Source organism: Panthera leo, chromosome D1 (genome assembly GCF_018350215.1).
Source record: "Panthera leo isolate Ple1 chromosome D1, P.leo_Ple1_pat1.1, whole genome shotgun sequence".
Lineage (NCBI taxonomy): Eukaryota > Metazoa > Chordata > Mammalia > Carnivora > Felidae > Panthera > Panthera leo.
The window spans coordinates 21,468,986-21,486,784 of record NC_056688.1 but is presented as its reverse complement, the minus strand read 5'-3'; the positions used below and the strand labels follow the sequence as shown (position 1 = coordinate 21,486,784).

Below are 17,799 nucleotides of genomic sequence, written 5' to 3'. Positions count from 1 at the left end.
CTGTTTGGGATTCTCTCTCCCTCTCTCTCTGCCTCTCTCCTGCTTGTTTGTTCTCTCTCTCCTTCAAAATAAATAATAAGTAAACTTAAAAAAAAACTGGAGAAGGTAGAGTGGAAGATTAAAAAAGAAACAAAGAACAAGTGTAACAAGTTGAAAACAGATTCAAATATAGATATTAATTCAACGTATAGTCACTACAAATATAAATAGTCTAAATATGCCAATTAAAAGACAGACTGATAGAGTGGATAAAATGTAAAACTCAGTGATGTGTGACCTACAAAGCAACCCATACAAAATATAAAGATATAATGTAAATAATATAATTATTATAAATAATATATAATATAAACAATATATTGTATATAAACATATATATGTAATATAAATTAAAAGGATTGAGAAAGATGTACCATGCTAACACTAATTAATAGATACTAGAGTATCTATATTAATTTCAGACAAATCAGAGTTTAGAACAAAGAAACTTATCAGGGATAAAGAAGGAATTACATAATGATAAAGGGATCACACCTCCAGAAGACATGCTAATTCTTAAGTTCACATGCCAGAAAACAGAGCACCAAAATACATGAAGCAAAAAACTGATAGAACTGAAAGGAGAAAGGATGAATCCACTCTTATAGCTGAAGATTTCAACACCCCTATGTCAGTAACTGACAGATCCAGCGGCCTGAAAATCAGTAAGAACATAGTGAAACTGAACAACATCATCAATCAAATTGATACAATTGGCATCAAGTCATGAAAAGACATGGGAGAATCTTTAATGCGTATTGCTTAGCGAAGGGAGCCATTCTGAACAGACTATATACAGAATGATTCCAACTGGAAACCTTCTGGAAGAGGAGAAGCTATACAAACAATAAAAAGATCAATGGTTGCCATGGGGGAGGGGGAGATGGATGAATAAGTGGAGGACAGAGTATTTTTAGGGCAGTGAAACTATTCTGATGATACTGTGATCTTGGGTACACAACATTATGCATTTATCAAAGCACGCAGAACTGTACAACACAAAGAGTGAAAACGAATGCAAACTACAGATTTTAGTTGATAATAGTGTTATCAGTATTGCTCATATATTGTAATGAATGTACCTCGCTAATGCAAGACATTAATAACAGAGGAAACTGTGAGTGAGGAAGAAGGGGCATATGGGATTTCTCTGTATTATCTGCTCAATTTTCTGTAAACCTAAAACTGTTCTAAGAAAATAAAGCCTATCACGGGGCACCTGGGTGGCTCAGCTGGTTTAGTGTCTGTCTCTTGATTACAGCTCAGGTCATGATCTCTCTGTTAGTGAGTTTGAACTCTGCTTTGGCTCTGCATTAACAGCATGGAGCCTGCTTGGGATTCTTTGTCTCCCTCTCTCGCTGCCCCTCTCCTGCTCATGCACGCACACTCTCTCTCAAAATAAATAAGTAAACTTGAATCATTTTCTTTTAGTAGGATTATATTCTATAATCCATGTTACAAAATGTCACAAAATGTTTTCTTGTTTAATGTGCTATGAGTTTTCCCTGTTTCTCCCTATTCTGTAAATTATAGTTTTGCTGCATATTATTTCATCATAATGGCTGTATCACACTTTGTAAAGCTTTTGTCTTCTTGTTTCAGATCATCTAGTGCTTTATCAGAATAAATAATACTGCGACTATCACCTCAGTGTAAAAATCTTTGGCTGAATTTATGACAATTTCCTCAGAATAGATTCTCCACAGGGAAGGTACCAAATGGCATGCTGTGAATTTATTCCAATTTATACTCCTAACAGCAGATAAATATCTTGATGGAATGTCTACACTTTGTCAGACACACTGTACTACAAAGGGTTTAGCTCCTGAGAAGCAATCATCTCGATTATTTAAAGGCAATTTACCTTATTCATTTCTCTTTGCATGTCTTACTCCAATGACAGGGAAGAGCCATTGCACATCTTTTTCCTCTGCTTTTGCCTCTGGATACATAAATTGTGTGCACTAAGCTCGGTCTCATTAATTTTACTACAATTTTTGCATCCTTGAAATTGGAAGAAGAGAGAAATATGGGTCTTTGTGAAGCAGGTAAGACATTCTGTTGTTTAAGATAAATTCTTTAGAGATGTGTGACTTAAATCCCCATATCTTCCTGTTCCCATTAAGATTAGGTGCCTCCATTACGTTCCTCCACAGAACTCTTCACTTAACCTGCTAGAATATTTACCCCACCATAGAGCAATTGCCTATTTCTGTGGGGCTCATCCTGACACAAGAATATGAATTCATTGAGGGCAGTGTCTATGGTGTCCAGTTATCTCAAAACTGCTTAGGAGAGTAACTGGAGTACCCTTGATGCTTAATAACTACTTAGTGGAGGAAAGAATGAAGACTCCGGGAGTTTGAGAAGATGATTTTTTAAAAGGCTGTGTCTGATTTCCAGGCCCATGATCTTATTTTTTTTTTAAGTTTTTTTTTTTTTTTTAACGTTTATTTATTTTTGAGACTGAGAGAGACAGAGCATGAATGGGGGAGGGTCAGAGAGAGAGGGAGACACAGAATCTGAGACAGGCTCCAGGCTCTGAGCCATCAGCACAGAGCATCACGCGGGGCTTGAACTCAACGAACCGCGAGATCATGACCTGAGCCGAAGTCAGACGCTGAACCGACTGAGCCACCCCGGCGCCCCTCCAGGTCCATGATTTTAGACACATTTGAAGAGAACATACAGAGCTTCAAAACAGAAGTGAATGGTGAATTTTCCCCGCAGGAGTTATGCTCTGTTCTGGCTGCTTCATCTCGGGCACAGGCTGGAGGGCTTAGCCTCTCCGTCTCTGGATAAGTGTCCCTTCCCTACCGTGACTCGGGCCCCAGTGGCGTGTACAGAGCACACCGTCCACAATGAGCCTTGTTTGGGCAGCATTTTGGGAAAGGTGGAGATTCTACTTCAATGTTTCCGTCCACTCTCCCCACCGCAATCTTTCAGTTTATTTCACGTGCCTCGGAGTTTGTCTTCGTTAATGCTAAGGGAGCTGGAGTATTTGTGCCTTCACACTAACCGGTCATTCACTCCTGGCTGCCTTCAAAGGAATGCGCATTCCCAGGTACTTCTATACTTCCGTGCGGACAAACCAGTCTCCAGCATCCTGAGGCAAGCTCGCTGGGAAAGCGAAGCAGGGACAGGTGTTGGGATGTTAAGACAGGCTAACTTGCAGCTGGTGTGCGTAAACATTTGACAAAGGGATCTGAGGGGGATGCATGAAGCACTCTGCCAGTGTGTGGTACTCTTCCCAACTGACAGCCATGTTTTTATGTCACTGCTGTGACATTAGTGAAAAACAACAACAGAACATAGTACATCTGAATTGTCCTTTTCTCGGGAGCATTTCCTCTGTCTGCTGTACTTCCTCTAGGTCTCTAGGTTCTGCATGTTGGGGGAGGTTTTGTTTTGTCCATTGGAATCAATTACTCCCCTTGCAATGGAAGGCAATGGGCCTGTTTTCTGTTAATGGTAGATATCGTGGTTTCTGCTAACTTTGCTTTTCCCAAACAGAGCTGGAAACACTTGATTCCTTCTCATTTATCCTGGCCCCATTCCAATTCTGACAAAAACTGGCAGTTTTCAATGGACCTCACCCTCCTGGAGCACTTAGATGTCTTCTTGCTGCTCTCAGCTTTCCTGACACTCACGCCTGGATATTTGGGAAGCTTACATTTTATCCTTTTATTCTCTCTATTCTTTTGGGCCTCATTTGTAGGTTGCGTTCATAACTAGGCTGATTACCCTGGAAGGGAACAAATGAATCTAAACAGAGCGCAATTCTTTGTGGGAAGCAAGAGGAGGGTCTGTTATCCCATTACCAAGATGGTGGTGGAAGGTGTTTATGAGCAGAAACAGAGGTTTAAGAAAGGGCGCCACAGCCTGCCTGCTCTCTTTCTCCCCACCCCCTTCCTCAGATTTCCCATCTGGGTAACTTCCAGTATAGCCAGCAGGGTTCTTAGGTGCAAAGAACTGTATCTGACTGTGGCTAACTTCAGGGAGTTTATTGGAAAGAACCAGGTTTAGGAACCCAGTGGGGTTAGGAGAAGGCAGCCAGCTGGAAACTCGGCCACATCACCCTACTGTCTGGTTGGAACCATGGTGGGAGCTACTGATATCTCTTCCACGGACAACTGAGCACTGCTGGTGGCACCCCTTAATATTGCCACCTTCCAGAGCAGGGAGCTGGCAGGTTATCATCTCTGACTTTAGCATTATGAACTCTAAATTCCTTCAGGAGCATAGACCTGGGCAGGAGCATCTGAATGCCTGAGGTTGGGTTGACAGCACTATTGGGAAGTGTTAACGGTAGGTATCCTGGTTTCTCCCATAGTGTGGAGATTCCGCTAAGACTTACATAAGAGAAGACCCCACCAAATAGGACAGCTAGTTACACACCTTGCTCAAGTTTCTGCCCAAATTTCACTTCCTTATTGAAGAGATTCAGTCTGATTTATCCTGTTATCACAAGCTTTCGTTTCTTTGAAACTTTTTGGCTTGGGATTTTCAGGCGTCACATGCAATGTGGATTCCAGCCCCAAATACATACAAGTGTGGGCTTGCAGTTAGGATTTCCCAGAGGAGTGTTACTGCTTCATCCACAGCCAATGCTAAGAAGAGCCTGGGACACTTTTTTTCTACTTCACTCACTGGGAAGGAAGGCTGCCTGGGCCCAGGCTTTGTCTCCAGTCCCTCGCATATGAACACTTGGTCTTGAAGATTCCCCAGGATAAGTATAGGCTCTACCCTTCACCTGCTTTGTATGGTTCTTGCTTTCCTGTCTCTTCTGTCCACCCAGGAACCTCTTTACTTTCCTGGCAGCTCAGTCATGCACCAAAATTATGCATTTTTCTTTAACCCAGCATGCTCAACTGGAAGGAGTTTTTCTAAATCTCCAACTGCTATATGGCCCCAAATGGCTGCCCCGTACATAATTTTAGATTTTATAAATGAATGAATAAATGAGTGATAAGAGAGTAAATGAATGAATGAAAGTTGTATTTTATACTTTAGTGACTTGGCTATTGCTTTACATTTGCTGAATCTCAGAAGGGAGTGAAGAAAGCAGTGGGTAAGAGTCTTCCTGCTGAAAGGGGAGAGAATTTTCCTAAAAGTCAGCCGTAGAACATTCAACATTGAAACTGGAAGGAGATTCTCTGGGTAGAGAGTAGTTATCGGACCACGTGCCATAGGTTCTTCACTGGGGACTCCTCCTTCTCTTGCCCTTGTGTCTTCTGCCTGATGCTGACATCACATAGGTGCTGCCCAATGGGATGCAGGCCTCATAGGGTTGCCACTCCCTATGCTCCCGTGCTCAACACGGGAAAAATGACTGCATGTGGCGAGGCCACAGACTTTCAAATAATACTTCCAAAATGACTTCCCTGCTATTTTCTTTTTTAAAGGCTGGGGAGCACCTGGGCTATATGTATATAGATGTACATATATGTAAACATTCATTGACACTTAAGATTTGTGCCCTTTCTTGTTTCTACATTAAATCTCAATAAAAAAGACACTCGCATGCACACACATGCACACACACACACAGTTTTATGGGGCCAGAAAATAAAGGCTAGATAAAACAAAACACAGAACACTTGTGGAGAATGTGTCTTATGGGTGTCATTACTCATATTTAGTACATGCCCCACAGGGGTTACTCTCCTCCCTGTACCTGGGGAAGAAGCCCTCTCTCATCCTCAGCATTTAGGGTCTCACTTGGACATGTGTATGTCTCAATGTCCAGATAAAGCGGGAGACCGACTTCTCCCTCCTCAGTCTAAGTAGGGTCTCAGTGTCAACTTTTGTTTGTGGTTCTACCTCTCCCTTGGGAGACTGACACTGCCAATGCCTTTAACTGGCAGAAGAAATCCTATTACCTAGCAGAGTTCATGTTGTTCTCACAGCAAATGAAGGAGTTTGAGTTTGAACCAGCTCTGACTGGCCACAAATCCCATATACTTTGCACGGAATGACATTGCTGTACAGTTTTAATTTCTCTGAGAATAAGAGAATTAATTCCTGCCTGGAGCCCACCCAATTTGTAACCACAATGTTGTAATCAGAGTTTCCAATATAAAGTTCTGGATATATGGCAGCACAGCGCATTAGTATTTTTGAGAGAAGGTAGACATGAGTTTGCACCTCTTCTCTGTCTTTTACTAACCATGTGAATTTGAGCTAATTATTTCACTTTGTTAAACCCAGCTTAGTTACGTGTAAAAAGAAATAAACATCATTTGGCTGCCATTAAGAATAATGGACACAATTTCTGGAAAGCACTTTGCATAATGCCAGAAACTTCCTCTTTTCCCCTAGCTTTCTTCCTTTCTGAAGGAAATATGAAGTTTCATGTTCTACTTACAATTTATTGAAATTTCCTTTTGAAAATCGATATGATGGGTAAGGACCAAAAAAGGAATCTGTTTCCTGACTTAACAGTGAGAGGTGGGTTCTGCTACCCCATTTAACAGATGAAGTAAATGAGGCTTAGAGACTTTAACTTGCTACTTACAGCTAATATGCCAGAAAAATTGTTGAGACATTATTGTATGTTATTTTCCTTATCTTCTCTCTCCCCTAACAGGTACAATTTCACAATTTTCCTGCCCTTCTCCAGCCTGGCTGAAATCTTAAGGCTTACTGTTTGAAGAGTTTGAACCACAGGGCCCCTGGACTCTAGACACTAGGCAAGGGGACCAACCAAACTGAAAAGACAGGGATTAGGTGAAATTCTTGGAGTTAGTCACCAAACTCTCTGAATGTTGGCAGCATCATTATTAAGGCACTTTCCTTCCACCTCTTAAATTAGAAGACCAGGGTCTCCTTTCTGGTGAAACTGCCCAGCCTATGAGGAAAGACCTGTAGATACTGAAGTTGGGGTTCTTACATGAACCACCAAAGAGTGAAGTCTTCCAATTTCTAAGTGTGGCCCAAGCCTGTTGAGTGTCCTATCAACTCAGTTTCAAGAGAATAGTCAAGGATCACTGAGCACTTGAAGAAAGATTATGACATGAATAAAAGGAATTCAGATGAAACAGAGAATGTTTTGCCACAGATGCCTTCCACGGCAGAAGATATGTAGAGGCAGATAGATAGACAGGCAGGGATCTAATGCAGGCAAACACAACTTGTATTGGCCAGTCTCATCATGCTTGTGGTGAGCTGGGGGATTCCTAAATGGGTTGACCACAAAGGCACTCTGCCGGTTACTGAAGTTAATGTTAAGAAACTGATAGGAAGCCCTGGAACAGGAATGCATTCTCAAGGCAGCCCTCTGCTGGAATGGAAAACGAGAGCTGGAACACAATCTATCAGTAATTCTTTGGGTTGCTACTTCTTTGCCTCCTTCCAAATTTTTGATTTTACAGGCACTGTGCCCAAGGGGTTTTTTTTTTTGTTTGTTTGTTTTCTGGCGGGGAGGGGAGGCCCTTGCTGTGTCATAATAGGAAAAGGAACTGCATTCATTCCAGCTAAATGCACTGATTCAGGCTTCCAGTCTGGGAGTTCTCTTTCCCAACAGTTATTGGACCCGGACAGGCCAGCAGTGGCCCATGTCTGGTAACTAACATGCATGTCGGCACCAGCACTCATACAGTTTGATGTTGATGTCTACTTCCTGGGGTAGGTGGTATGTTTTAGAGGATTTATTGTTTCAAGCTGAGTTTTGATGCAGGGGAGTGGTACAGGTTGGAAGTGGTGTTGGAGGAAAGAAATGAATGCAGTGGGAAAGCATTTGGCATTGGTTTTCCCATTGTCATTTCCTAGAAAAAGACATTAGACAAACTGATGCTTTTTCCCACTTAATGGAGAAGAAACAGGCAAGATGAGGTTGAGGCTCTCTCAATGGAAAATTTAATAAGCAAACAGCATCACAAAAAATAGGGGGTCAGGTCTGCCACATCCTAGGGGTTCCACATTCTCTGTCTTTTTTTTTTTTTTAGAGAGAGAGAGAGAGTGTGTAAGTGGGGAAAGAGGCAGAGGGAAAGAGAGAATCTCAAGCAGCTCCATGCTCAGCACGGAGCCTGACACAGGGCTTGATCTCATGACCATGGGATCATGACCTGAGCCGAACACAAGAGTCAGATGCTCAACCTACTGAGCCACGCAGGCGTCCCTCCACATTTTCTTTAATAGGGATTGTGAAGTGGGTGAATAAATTGAGAGCCCAAAACAACACATGGTTTGGATGGAAAAAAAAGTAGAGAAGAAACAGAAGCAACATTTATCCAGCACATATTATGTACCAGGCGACGTTGGGCACTAACAATATGTAATCAATAGCTTTGGAGGTGGGGAGTGAAACATTTCAAAACCAATAATTCTCTTGCCTCAGAACTTTAGAGGTTCTAGTCTCTGAAGAAATTACTGTGCCTCAATAATGAGATCTACGTGATTGGAAACTTAATTTTTCAAAGTAATAAAAATTAACCTGTAGATAAAATAGCTTGTTTCTAGATTTTGATTGAAAAATCATGGAAGTGGTAATAGTTTAAGCTGAACTGTCTCTCTCTCTTTTTTTTTTTTCCCCATGCTTCTTTGGTCTCAAAATGTATTCTTCAGACAAGTGCTTTTCAAACTGCGGGCAATTCAAAAGTGGCTCATGACAACAAAGCACTGGTGTAGAACTCTTGGGAAAATGTCAGGGACATCAGCAACAGCAGAAAGCCCACAGCTATGAACTTGATCATCAGATCTCAGGAGTTCACTGGGCAGGGAACAATCTCTTGAGGGAGGGCCTCTGTGGAGGCAGTGGAGGACCTGTGAGCATGTGCTCTGCAGTCGTGTGTGCAAGTGATATGATATTGCTGAGTGTGGGCTTACACAGCTGTCAGGATGGAATCCCAAGACACAATGGATTCACGCAGCTGGCCCCAAGCAGAGAGTGTTTGCAGTTCCAGTTTTGGGAGTATCTGTGCTAGCAGCAAGAGGTGATTCTCTGAATAACATGGCAGGCTAGGGGCCAGGACACTGGTAATTATAGGGAGACTTGACCTTGAATATGTCCTTGTTGGTAGAGAATGCAGAGATTGGGACTTTACCTGGAATGGTGCCAGTCAGCTTTCTCTCAGTAGGAGGCGGAGCCCTGTGGTTTTATGCTGCCCTCTCATGAATGAGGTGTGTGGGGAGAGGGAGTACTGTGGGACCAGGCCACCCATTTAATTGGTGTGGAATTTGGTTTGATTTTTTAAAAAATGCATCGAAGGCCTGCATTTTGTTGTTTGGGGTAGGAATAGGGATCCAAAACTCAGCTAGGACTGCTTCCACTTATAGTATGCTTTGTCCCAGGGATGTTTGGCTCTGAGCCCTGACTTATTTCCCAAAACTGCTCTGCATTTGGTACATGTTTTACCTCCCTGACTCTGGTCTTTTTCCATAACATTTTAATCTCATTGTTAGAGTTTCCTTTTAGACCCAAAGTTCTGGAAAAGCTAGAGGATGCTTGGCAGAAAAGAATATATTAGAAAGATCATCAACTTTGAAATTTGGAGGCAAAAGATCCCCACTGGGGTTTTAAAGGTATTTGTACCCCAGTTGTCTTTTCTGTAAAATTAGGAAAATAGTACATCCTTTCAGAATTGCAAGAATTTATTAAGATAGTGTATAAAGTGGGTTTCAAACTATACACTGAGGTACAAGTGTCAGCTCTTGCTTTAAATGTGGGTTTCGAACTTACTGAGGCTGGATGATGAGAAGCCAGGATATTGGGAATACATCCTCAGAGACAGGAAGACTCTGATTATTTGCTCAGGACTGTATCCCTTCCTTAGTCATATGGCAGAAGCTCTCTCCAAAGGGAGGGAGTGGGGGCAGGTAGTGCAAGGAGGGGGCCTGAGAAAGTTATTTTTTAGGAGGTATTAAAATTGAAGTGTTTGTTTATGGCAAAACCATTAGGCCAATGTACAGAGATACCACAAACTCAAAGAAAATGGATTATCAATGGCTAAGAATTTGGCTACTAGAGTAATACAATTTGGAATTGCTTGTTGGGTTCTCACTTCTATGAATTCTTAAAAAAATATTTTTTAACGTTTATTAATTTTTGAGAGACAGAGACCAAGCATGAGAGGGGGAGGGGCAGAGAGAGGGAGAGAGAATCCAAAGCAGTCTCCAGGCTCTTAGCTGTCAGCACAGAGCCCGACATGGGGCTGGAACCCATGAACTATGAGATCATGACCTGAGCTGAAGTCAGACACTTAACCGATGGAGCCACTCAGGTGCGCTAGCTACTTCTGTGAATTCTAAAAAGTTAGCAACTTCTGTAAAATTCAGTTCCTTCATTTGTAAAATTAGTATAATTTTATACTAAAGTTAGTATAATAACAAGTAACAAGTAACAGGATAAGAATCAATTTCATTAAGAATTAAATGAGATAAAGTATATAAACAGTACAATGTCTGGTTTAAATTAAGCATCTAAGACATGCTAATCATTCAGGGGCACCTAGTGGCTCAGTTGGTTGGGCGTCCAGCTTTGGCATAGGTCATGATCTCGCCGGTCCCAAGTTCTAGCCCCACATCGGACTCTGTGCTGACAGCTTGGAACCTGGAGCCTGTTTCAGATTCTGTGTTTCCCTGTCTCTCTCTCTGCTCCTCCCCTACTCATACTCTGCCTCTCTTTCTCTCAAAAATAAAACGTTAAAAAAAATGAAAAAAAAAAAGAAATGTTGATCATTCATATTATTGCTATAATTTGAAAAAGCTGCTTAAATATTAATGTCTTTCTAGCACATGTCAAAATTATATTCACTTATTAATGAGGAAACCAGTAGGAAGACAAAGAAGCTGATTCTAAGAGCATGTGAAGTATAGGTGAAGCACGCACACACACACACACACACACACACACATATACAATTTTATACAGGTGCATATAAAATCACATACATGTAGGAAAAGGATGCTAAAATAAGATTGCTGTGTTAGACGTATGGCTAATTAATGTTTTACAGGGCAATAAAACCATATTATCTTTAGGGTTAACTCTTATTGAACTATACAAATTGAAATGACATCAATATATGCAAAACTTGCATGTTATAAGGCTAAAGTTATAAGGCTGTAAAAGGCCTGCCCCTTCATCAGTTGTGAATTGTTAGTCAAATACACTGAGATACTCTCTTAGACTGTCAGTTTAGGGTTAAGCAGGTATTCTGGAAAATGCTTAAGCTCAATAACAAAGATCTAATCAATCATCTGTTTATATTCCTCCATGTTTGGGATATACTTTTCTTTAACGTTATTAAAATAATTTTTGGAAGGAACAACCTAGATAGAAGATATTGAGCAGAAATGAGACAACTTATTATGGTAACTCCTCCTCTCCATCAAACCAACCAAGGTCTTCTTGATTTCAGAAATCAGGAAGGTAGGAGGAAAAGGGGCCCAACATCTGGAGCTTTTACTGCCTACAACAGTGATCTCAACCTTGGCTGCATTTTGAAATCGTCCGAGAAACTTTGGAAAATACCGCTGCTGGGGCCCCATTTCAAAACTTCTGACTTAGTTGGTTTGTACTCTGGCCTGAGGATCAGAATTTATACGAAGCTTCAGGTGATTCTACTATGCAGCCACAGTTGAGAACTTTGGAGCTACAACTTACAACTTTTTCAAATATTCTAATTTTCAAATATTCAAATTTCTAGAGGTGAAAACCAGCCTATTTCATTAGTTGACCTTGTGAATTTAGTTCACTTTAGAAATAAAATACCCCTTTTCATCTGGGCAATTCTGAAATGTATGCCAGGGTATGAAAGAATAAGGCTGCATGGTCCCAAATCTAGGTAATTTGTGATGCAGTTGATAGAGCCTGGCATTTGGATCAAGGTGACAAGCCGCTGAATCTGTTTTAACTTTTACCAAGTGAGGAGCCAATTTTTTTATCTGTAAAATGAAGAATCAAACAAATTCAGGGGTGGTTTAAAGAGGATATAGGATAATATATATGGAAATAATTTTCAAATGTTAATATGCCATTGAAGTGTAAGTTGTCATCCAGGCATTTGGGTTTACCTTTTGTTTTCCCCTGAGCTTAAGCTTTTTGGTCCAATATGGCAGGGGCCTCTGTCAATTTAGGGAGAAAGTTATTAATAACTGAAGCAGGGAGCATAAGTCGGGGTGAAAGCATTTTTTTTGACACCTGTGCCACATTTTAGTTAGAATCTGAAGTTATCAGCTTTAATGGAGTAAGGGGATAATAGAAAACTTTTCTTGTTTTATATAACACATCTATAATATCTGCACCGTGGCCAGGCTGTCCTCAGAAAGGTTTCAAAAAGGCTGCTCTAGTTTAATCATATCCTATTCACTTTGTTGAGGGAGGCATCCCCACCCTATGATTATGGGAATGGCTGAGCACACAACACTCAGCGATGGACAGACAGCGTAACAGAAGGTTAATAGTCACATATACTTAACAACCCAGGAGTGCAGGGCACAGCACCTGATGCAGGTCCACAAGGGGTTGCATTCAGGAACAGGGTGAACAACCAGGGGCTGGGGGAGGCAGGCTTTCTAGCATTGAGAGGACTAAGTACCCACTACTTCCAACGCAAGAAGGTAACTGGCTTATTTGAATAGTTTCTCAAACTGACAGGGCACTGAAACTCTGGGATACTCAGGGGTGAGCAGGGACTGTGCTTGGTCCCTCTGATAGGAAGGGTTGTTTGGGTAGGAGACCTCATCAGTGGGACCGGAGTGGAGAGAAGAATGCATAGTTAGGCTATTTGAGGCTCTTCTGGTTTCCCCCAGATGTTGAGATAACACATAATGTTGGGCCTTAATTTTAGGTCTTAGATCACACACATACATTCACAAAAATCACACGTTTGCATTTATGCTCTAAAGCAAAGCTATGCATATGTATGCGGGTATATATTATGTATGAAATTAAATGATCAAAAAGAAAGGTACAGGTCTTTGATCATCCATGCTGAATAGCTAGTTTTGTTTTGCATATGGTAACTAACTAATGAGTGACAGGATTTTTTTTAATCTGACAGAGTTTAGGGCAGGCTGCCCCCAAATATGCCACTTTGGCAAACTGCTTATTTTAAATTCAAGTTATTTAAGAATCAGCCAGTGCAAAATGAACAATCTGACCCTCTTTTGTCCCCCTGAAAGCAAGAAATAAATCTCCCATGTGAATGGTACCTTCCCCGTACCAAGAGGTAGAGGGATCCTTACCATCAGAGGCAGGGAATTCAGGGCCAAAGAAGCCTACATAAACAAATCTTGTTGCTCTTACTAATTTACTACCCCACATAAATTCTGTTTAGAATTTTTTACTAAGTGAAGCCTCAAAACATGAAATTTTCTTTGTCCTCTGAATTTCTCACAGATTTATGGGTTTGTGTATGTGTTTTATTTGTTTTTGTTTTTGTTTTTTTGGGGGGGGGGTGTCTAAATTGTATAAAACCTGCACATCTTGGTTATTTCTTTGGGTCTCAATTTTGTTATTGGGCTCCATGCATACAAAATTAATTTTTTTCCTGTTAAGCGGTCCTCATGTCAATTTTAATTCTTTGACCAGCCAGAAGACCTTGAGGGGTGGAGGATAATTTTTCCTTCCCCACAAATCACCGCTGAGAAGTTGAGTTTCAGCTTAAATAATCAATTTAGCTATGATGTGAGGCTGGATGGAGAGGTCATACAAGAATAAGAAGATTGTGTTAATTTTGGTTGTTAATTTTTTATTTTGCTTTCATTAAAGAACACAGGAGAAGGACATTTTAGGGAGAAGACAATTTCACATGGCTGAGTTTTTGATGTGTATTCAAGACATTCAGGTGGGGATGTTTGCTAATCTGTTGACAGTGCAGGACCTAAGTATAAACTAGACAAATACATTTGGCAGCTATCAATTGTATAGAACGAATGTATGGAGTGACTGCATGTTTATCTCCAGAGCTGCCTAGGGCAAGGTACTGACCATTAGCCGATCCGATGGAATGTGTTTACTAAAGATAAATGGTATTTTATAACCACGTCTCTGAACTGCTTTGGGGCAGGATGCAACAACTTGGAAACATTATCTAGTAATAATAATTGGATTATAATAGTTCAGGAATAATAATAATTGCATCAGGTTTCAGCAGAGCCTGCGGGTTTCAACAGTTCAGGCTGGTCACATAGGTCTACTATGTCTACAAGACCAGCTCATTTTAAGAGTAGCAGACTTTGGACTTCTTGGTATCAAGAAGTTTCTCATATATGTTGGTGGTGGTTTGAGACCTGAAGACAAAGTGCATGTTGTGCAACCCAGTGGTGGGAGGGCAAAGAGGCCTGTGCCAGACAGAAATATCTGGACACCCTTCATTGTACACCCTTCTGATATTGCTGTACCTTTACTTGAGATAAAGCTGTTATTAGTATATAAAAGGTTTGAAGCTTGTGAGCCCTTTTAGCAGTTGAATACTTAAGGCAATTAACAGATAATTCACCATCAATAGATGTTATTTAAATTGTAGGATAAGAGAGAGGACGTTGGAAATTTCAAGTACTTCAACATTTAATGACAGGCAGGGAAGAAGACATCTGGTATACTGTATATAACATCACGAGGTAAATAAGGCAGGGTTTTTTTGGTTTTGTTTTGTTTTTGTTTTTGCTGTTGTTGTTGTTAATAAGGCGGGTTTTGATATTCCTGTGTACAGAAGAAGAAATCCCAGAATGAAGACATTTTTAGGTTTCCAAGGCCGCACAACAGATCTTTAGACCCCTAAATCTGGCCCCTTCAACTACATCACATTGCTTCTTGATTAAAACTGGTCTTTAGAAACATTCTCTAGAGAAACCTTTGAAAAGTGCAAAAAAAAAAAAAAAATCCTTACAGAGGTTTTGTGGCTTTCCCTGACCAGAAGAGATGTTAAAAAATAGAATCTTCACCATGTTACAATTAGGATTTCTGAGACATCTCTGTCCAACAAGGAAAGAAGTCTGTTGCTTCCTATATTAGTGAATCTTCATTTATAGGATTTTTTTTAAATCAATTGAGACATTCCCATTAATGGCTAGAATAATCTCCCCTCCCTCAAACTGCCTTTAAATAAGGCCATATTATCTCCTTGTATTTGCCACCCCCCCCCACCCGCCCCCAGCACAATACTGGAACATGGTGTGTCCATAACATACCTTGGAATCATATATTTTACACTGCTAGTGTTAGTGTAATTTGCTTTTTATAGCACATATATTGCTGAGTTAAATGTCACTTAAAAATGGATTCCTATTTTAAGAGCCACAAACTGTGGGCTATGATGAAACTGAGCTCCGGGCAGCTCCTAATTTGGGAAGGCTTTGTAGCTCTTTCTGTCACTGGGTAACTTTCCTTTGCCAGTCCTCAAAATGCTGGTAGCCTTCTTCTATTCTGTAAATATCTTAATCCTGGAGGTCACACCCAATAAGCACACATCACCAGGCATGACTGTCAATTCAGTGTCAACATTAGTATATTTAAAATGTCAAACATATTTACAGTGAAACCAGTTACATATAATCTACATTATTTATTTACCATTTAGAAAAAGGTTTACAAAACTATTTATATAGGAAACTTCTAGCAAATTCCTTCAGTATTTGAAAAATAAATATATCCCTGAATTTATCAGTTTGCACATCTGGGCTTTTATGGAACCATATGTATATTTCCTTCTACTGAACTTAGTAAATATTAATGAACAATGTGTGTGTTCATCATTGTGTTCCATACTGGGTGTGTAAATTAAATAGTATTTCAACATATGATTGTGTTTCGCAGTAGCTTGTGATACAATCGGGGCTGGGCTGGGGAAATTGACTCCTGAAGCAGTGGATGAAAGGCAGAATTTGATCAAGTAGGTAAGAAGAGAAATAGAAGAATAAGGGCCCTGTGATACTTCATTAATTCAAAATTTATATTGACCGCTGACCAACGCAGGAGTTAGGCACCAACTCCTGGGAAGTCAAAAATTTGTGTATAACTTTTGAGTCTCCCAAACTTAACTACTCATAGCCTACTGCGACCAGAAGCCTTTACGGATAACATAAGCAGTTGATTAACACATACTTTGTATGTTATATGTACTACATACTGTATTCTTATATAAAGTAGGCTAGAGAAAAGAAAATGTTATTAAGAAAATCATAAGGAAAAGAAAGTACATTTATAGTCTTGTGGTGTATTTATTGAAAAAAAATCTGCATAAAAGTGGACCCATGCAGTTCAAACCTGTGTTGTTCACAGGTGAACTGTACTTATTAAACATATGATAGTTAATCCTCAGAACAGTCCTCTATGCTAGGTGTTAATATCTCTGTTTATACATGGGGTCACTGAGATATAAACATCATAAAGCTTACTTGGCCAGTGAGTGAGGTGATCAGAACCCAGGTCATTTAACTACAAAGCCTGCTTGGGGCCACCACATTTGTCTTCACCGACACATTTACTAATGACTTCTTCCTCACTTGTGTTGAAAGGTTCTTTCCTTTACCCTTGACTTGTGGTTTCTGTGATCCTCTATTTCCATGATTTCCCAATACGAGTCTTGATTTTCTATCAAGCTCTGATCTCACAGTGACAGCTGTTTACTGACCATCCCTCTTAGATGTACGTTCAGCAGTTGACATTCAGGTCTAAATTCTGGCTCTTTATTTTCCCTCTTTACTTCCCTTTTCTGTGTCCCGGAATTGAAATCTTAGTCACATTTGATACTTGAACTTTCATCTATTCTCACCATCGTGATCATTAATCTAGCAAATCCTGCTAATTCCTCCATCACTACAAATGCCTGGAGGCTCAAAGAGACGGGGCTGTCCTAACTACAAGATAAGTAAGTTTGATTCCTTTGATTCAAGGAAATGTTCTTGTGCAAACTAGGATAATAACACCTATTCACAGAATTTTTGTAAAAACTAACTGTGTAAAGCACTTAGCATAGTTCCTGGCACATAGTGAGCATTTAAAAAATGTAAACTATTAATACTAGCATTAATGTTCTTGAATCCATTGAATGATTATTTTAAGCATGACAATCTGTACTTTGTGAGGATTATTCATTTACCTATAAATGACATAGTGTATGTAAAACTACTAGCTTGGCACATAGCGTTCATTATGTGTTAATTACCCCCCTTCCCCCATATAGACCTCCAAGGTCTAGGATTCTACGTTAAATATGTGTATTATTTATGTAGAGATTTGTATGTTAAGTAGGTGAAAATGCTTACTGAAAGTAAATTGAGATTAAATACGTACAGAACCACGTAACTCTTGATATTTGCTTAGAAGTTAACTGTGGCTATTTCAAACCAAGATCTTTGTTTGAGCCGCCATCTTTTCTTTTCTGTGAGGTTCTGCATCTCTTCTTATGAAAGTGTTACTTGTGCTTGGCCTCCTCTGGTGTGTGGTGATGGCCAATGCACTTGGGACCAGCTTTGTGCCACCAGAAGTCTGTGGGTTAATGCATGTGCGTGAGAGACATTGTATTGCATTTACAGGTACCACGCATGGAATGATACAAATAGACTATAATGGGGAAAAAAAGACGGAAAAAATAGAAATAAATAAAGAAAGAAGCACTATATAGAGATGCAAGTTTTGGAAAGAGGGCAACTTCGCAACAAAAGAATACAGTTAAGAATAGTTCTTCCTACACTGCTTCCTGCTTGGGCTTCATCTGCTCTTCAAGGAACATGACTTTAGTGAAGCCCCAGTTGAGAAGATTTTGAGATGTAGTTCCCATGGCAACAAGCTCCGAGGTGACATAAATCCAAAGG

The 17,799-nt window shown here is 40.2% G+C and overlaps 1 long non-coding RNA gene across 1 annotated transcript; it reads right to left on the bottom strand.

Annotated features, from left to right (window-relative positions):
- Positions 1-14,598: 14,598 nt before the first annotated feature.
- LOC122199452 lies at positions 14,599-17,750 on the bottom strand. Its single transcript, XR_006193513.1, has 3 exons — positions 17,677-17,750; positions 17,279-17,473; positions 14,599-14,686 (listed from the first exon to the last, which is right to left on the bottom strand). It is a non-coding gene; the product is annotated as an uncharacterized LOC122199452 (long non-coding RNA).
- Between the last annotated feature and the right edge of the window lie 49 nt (positions 17,751-17,799).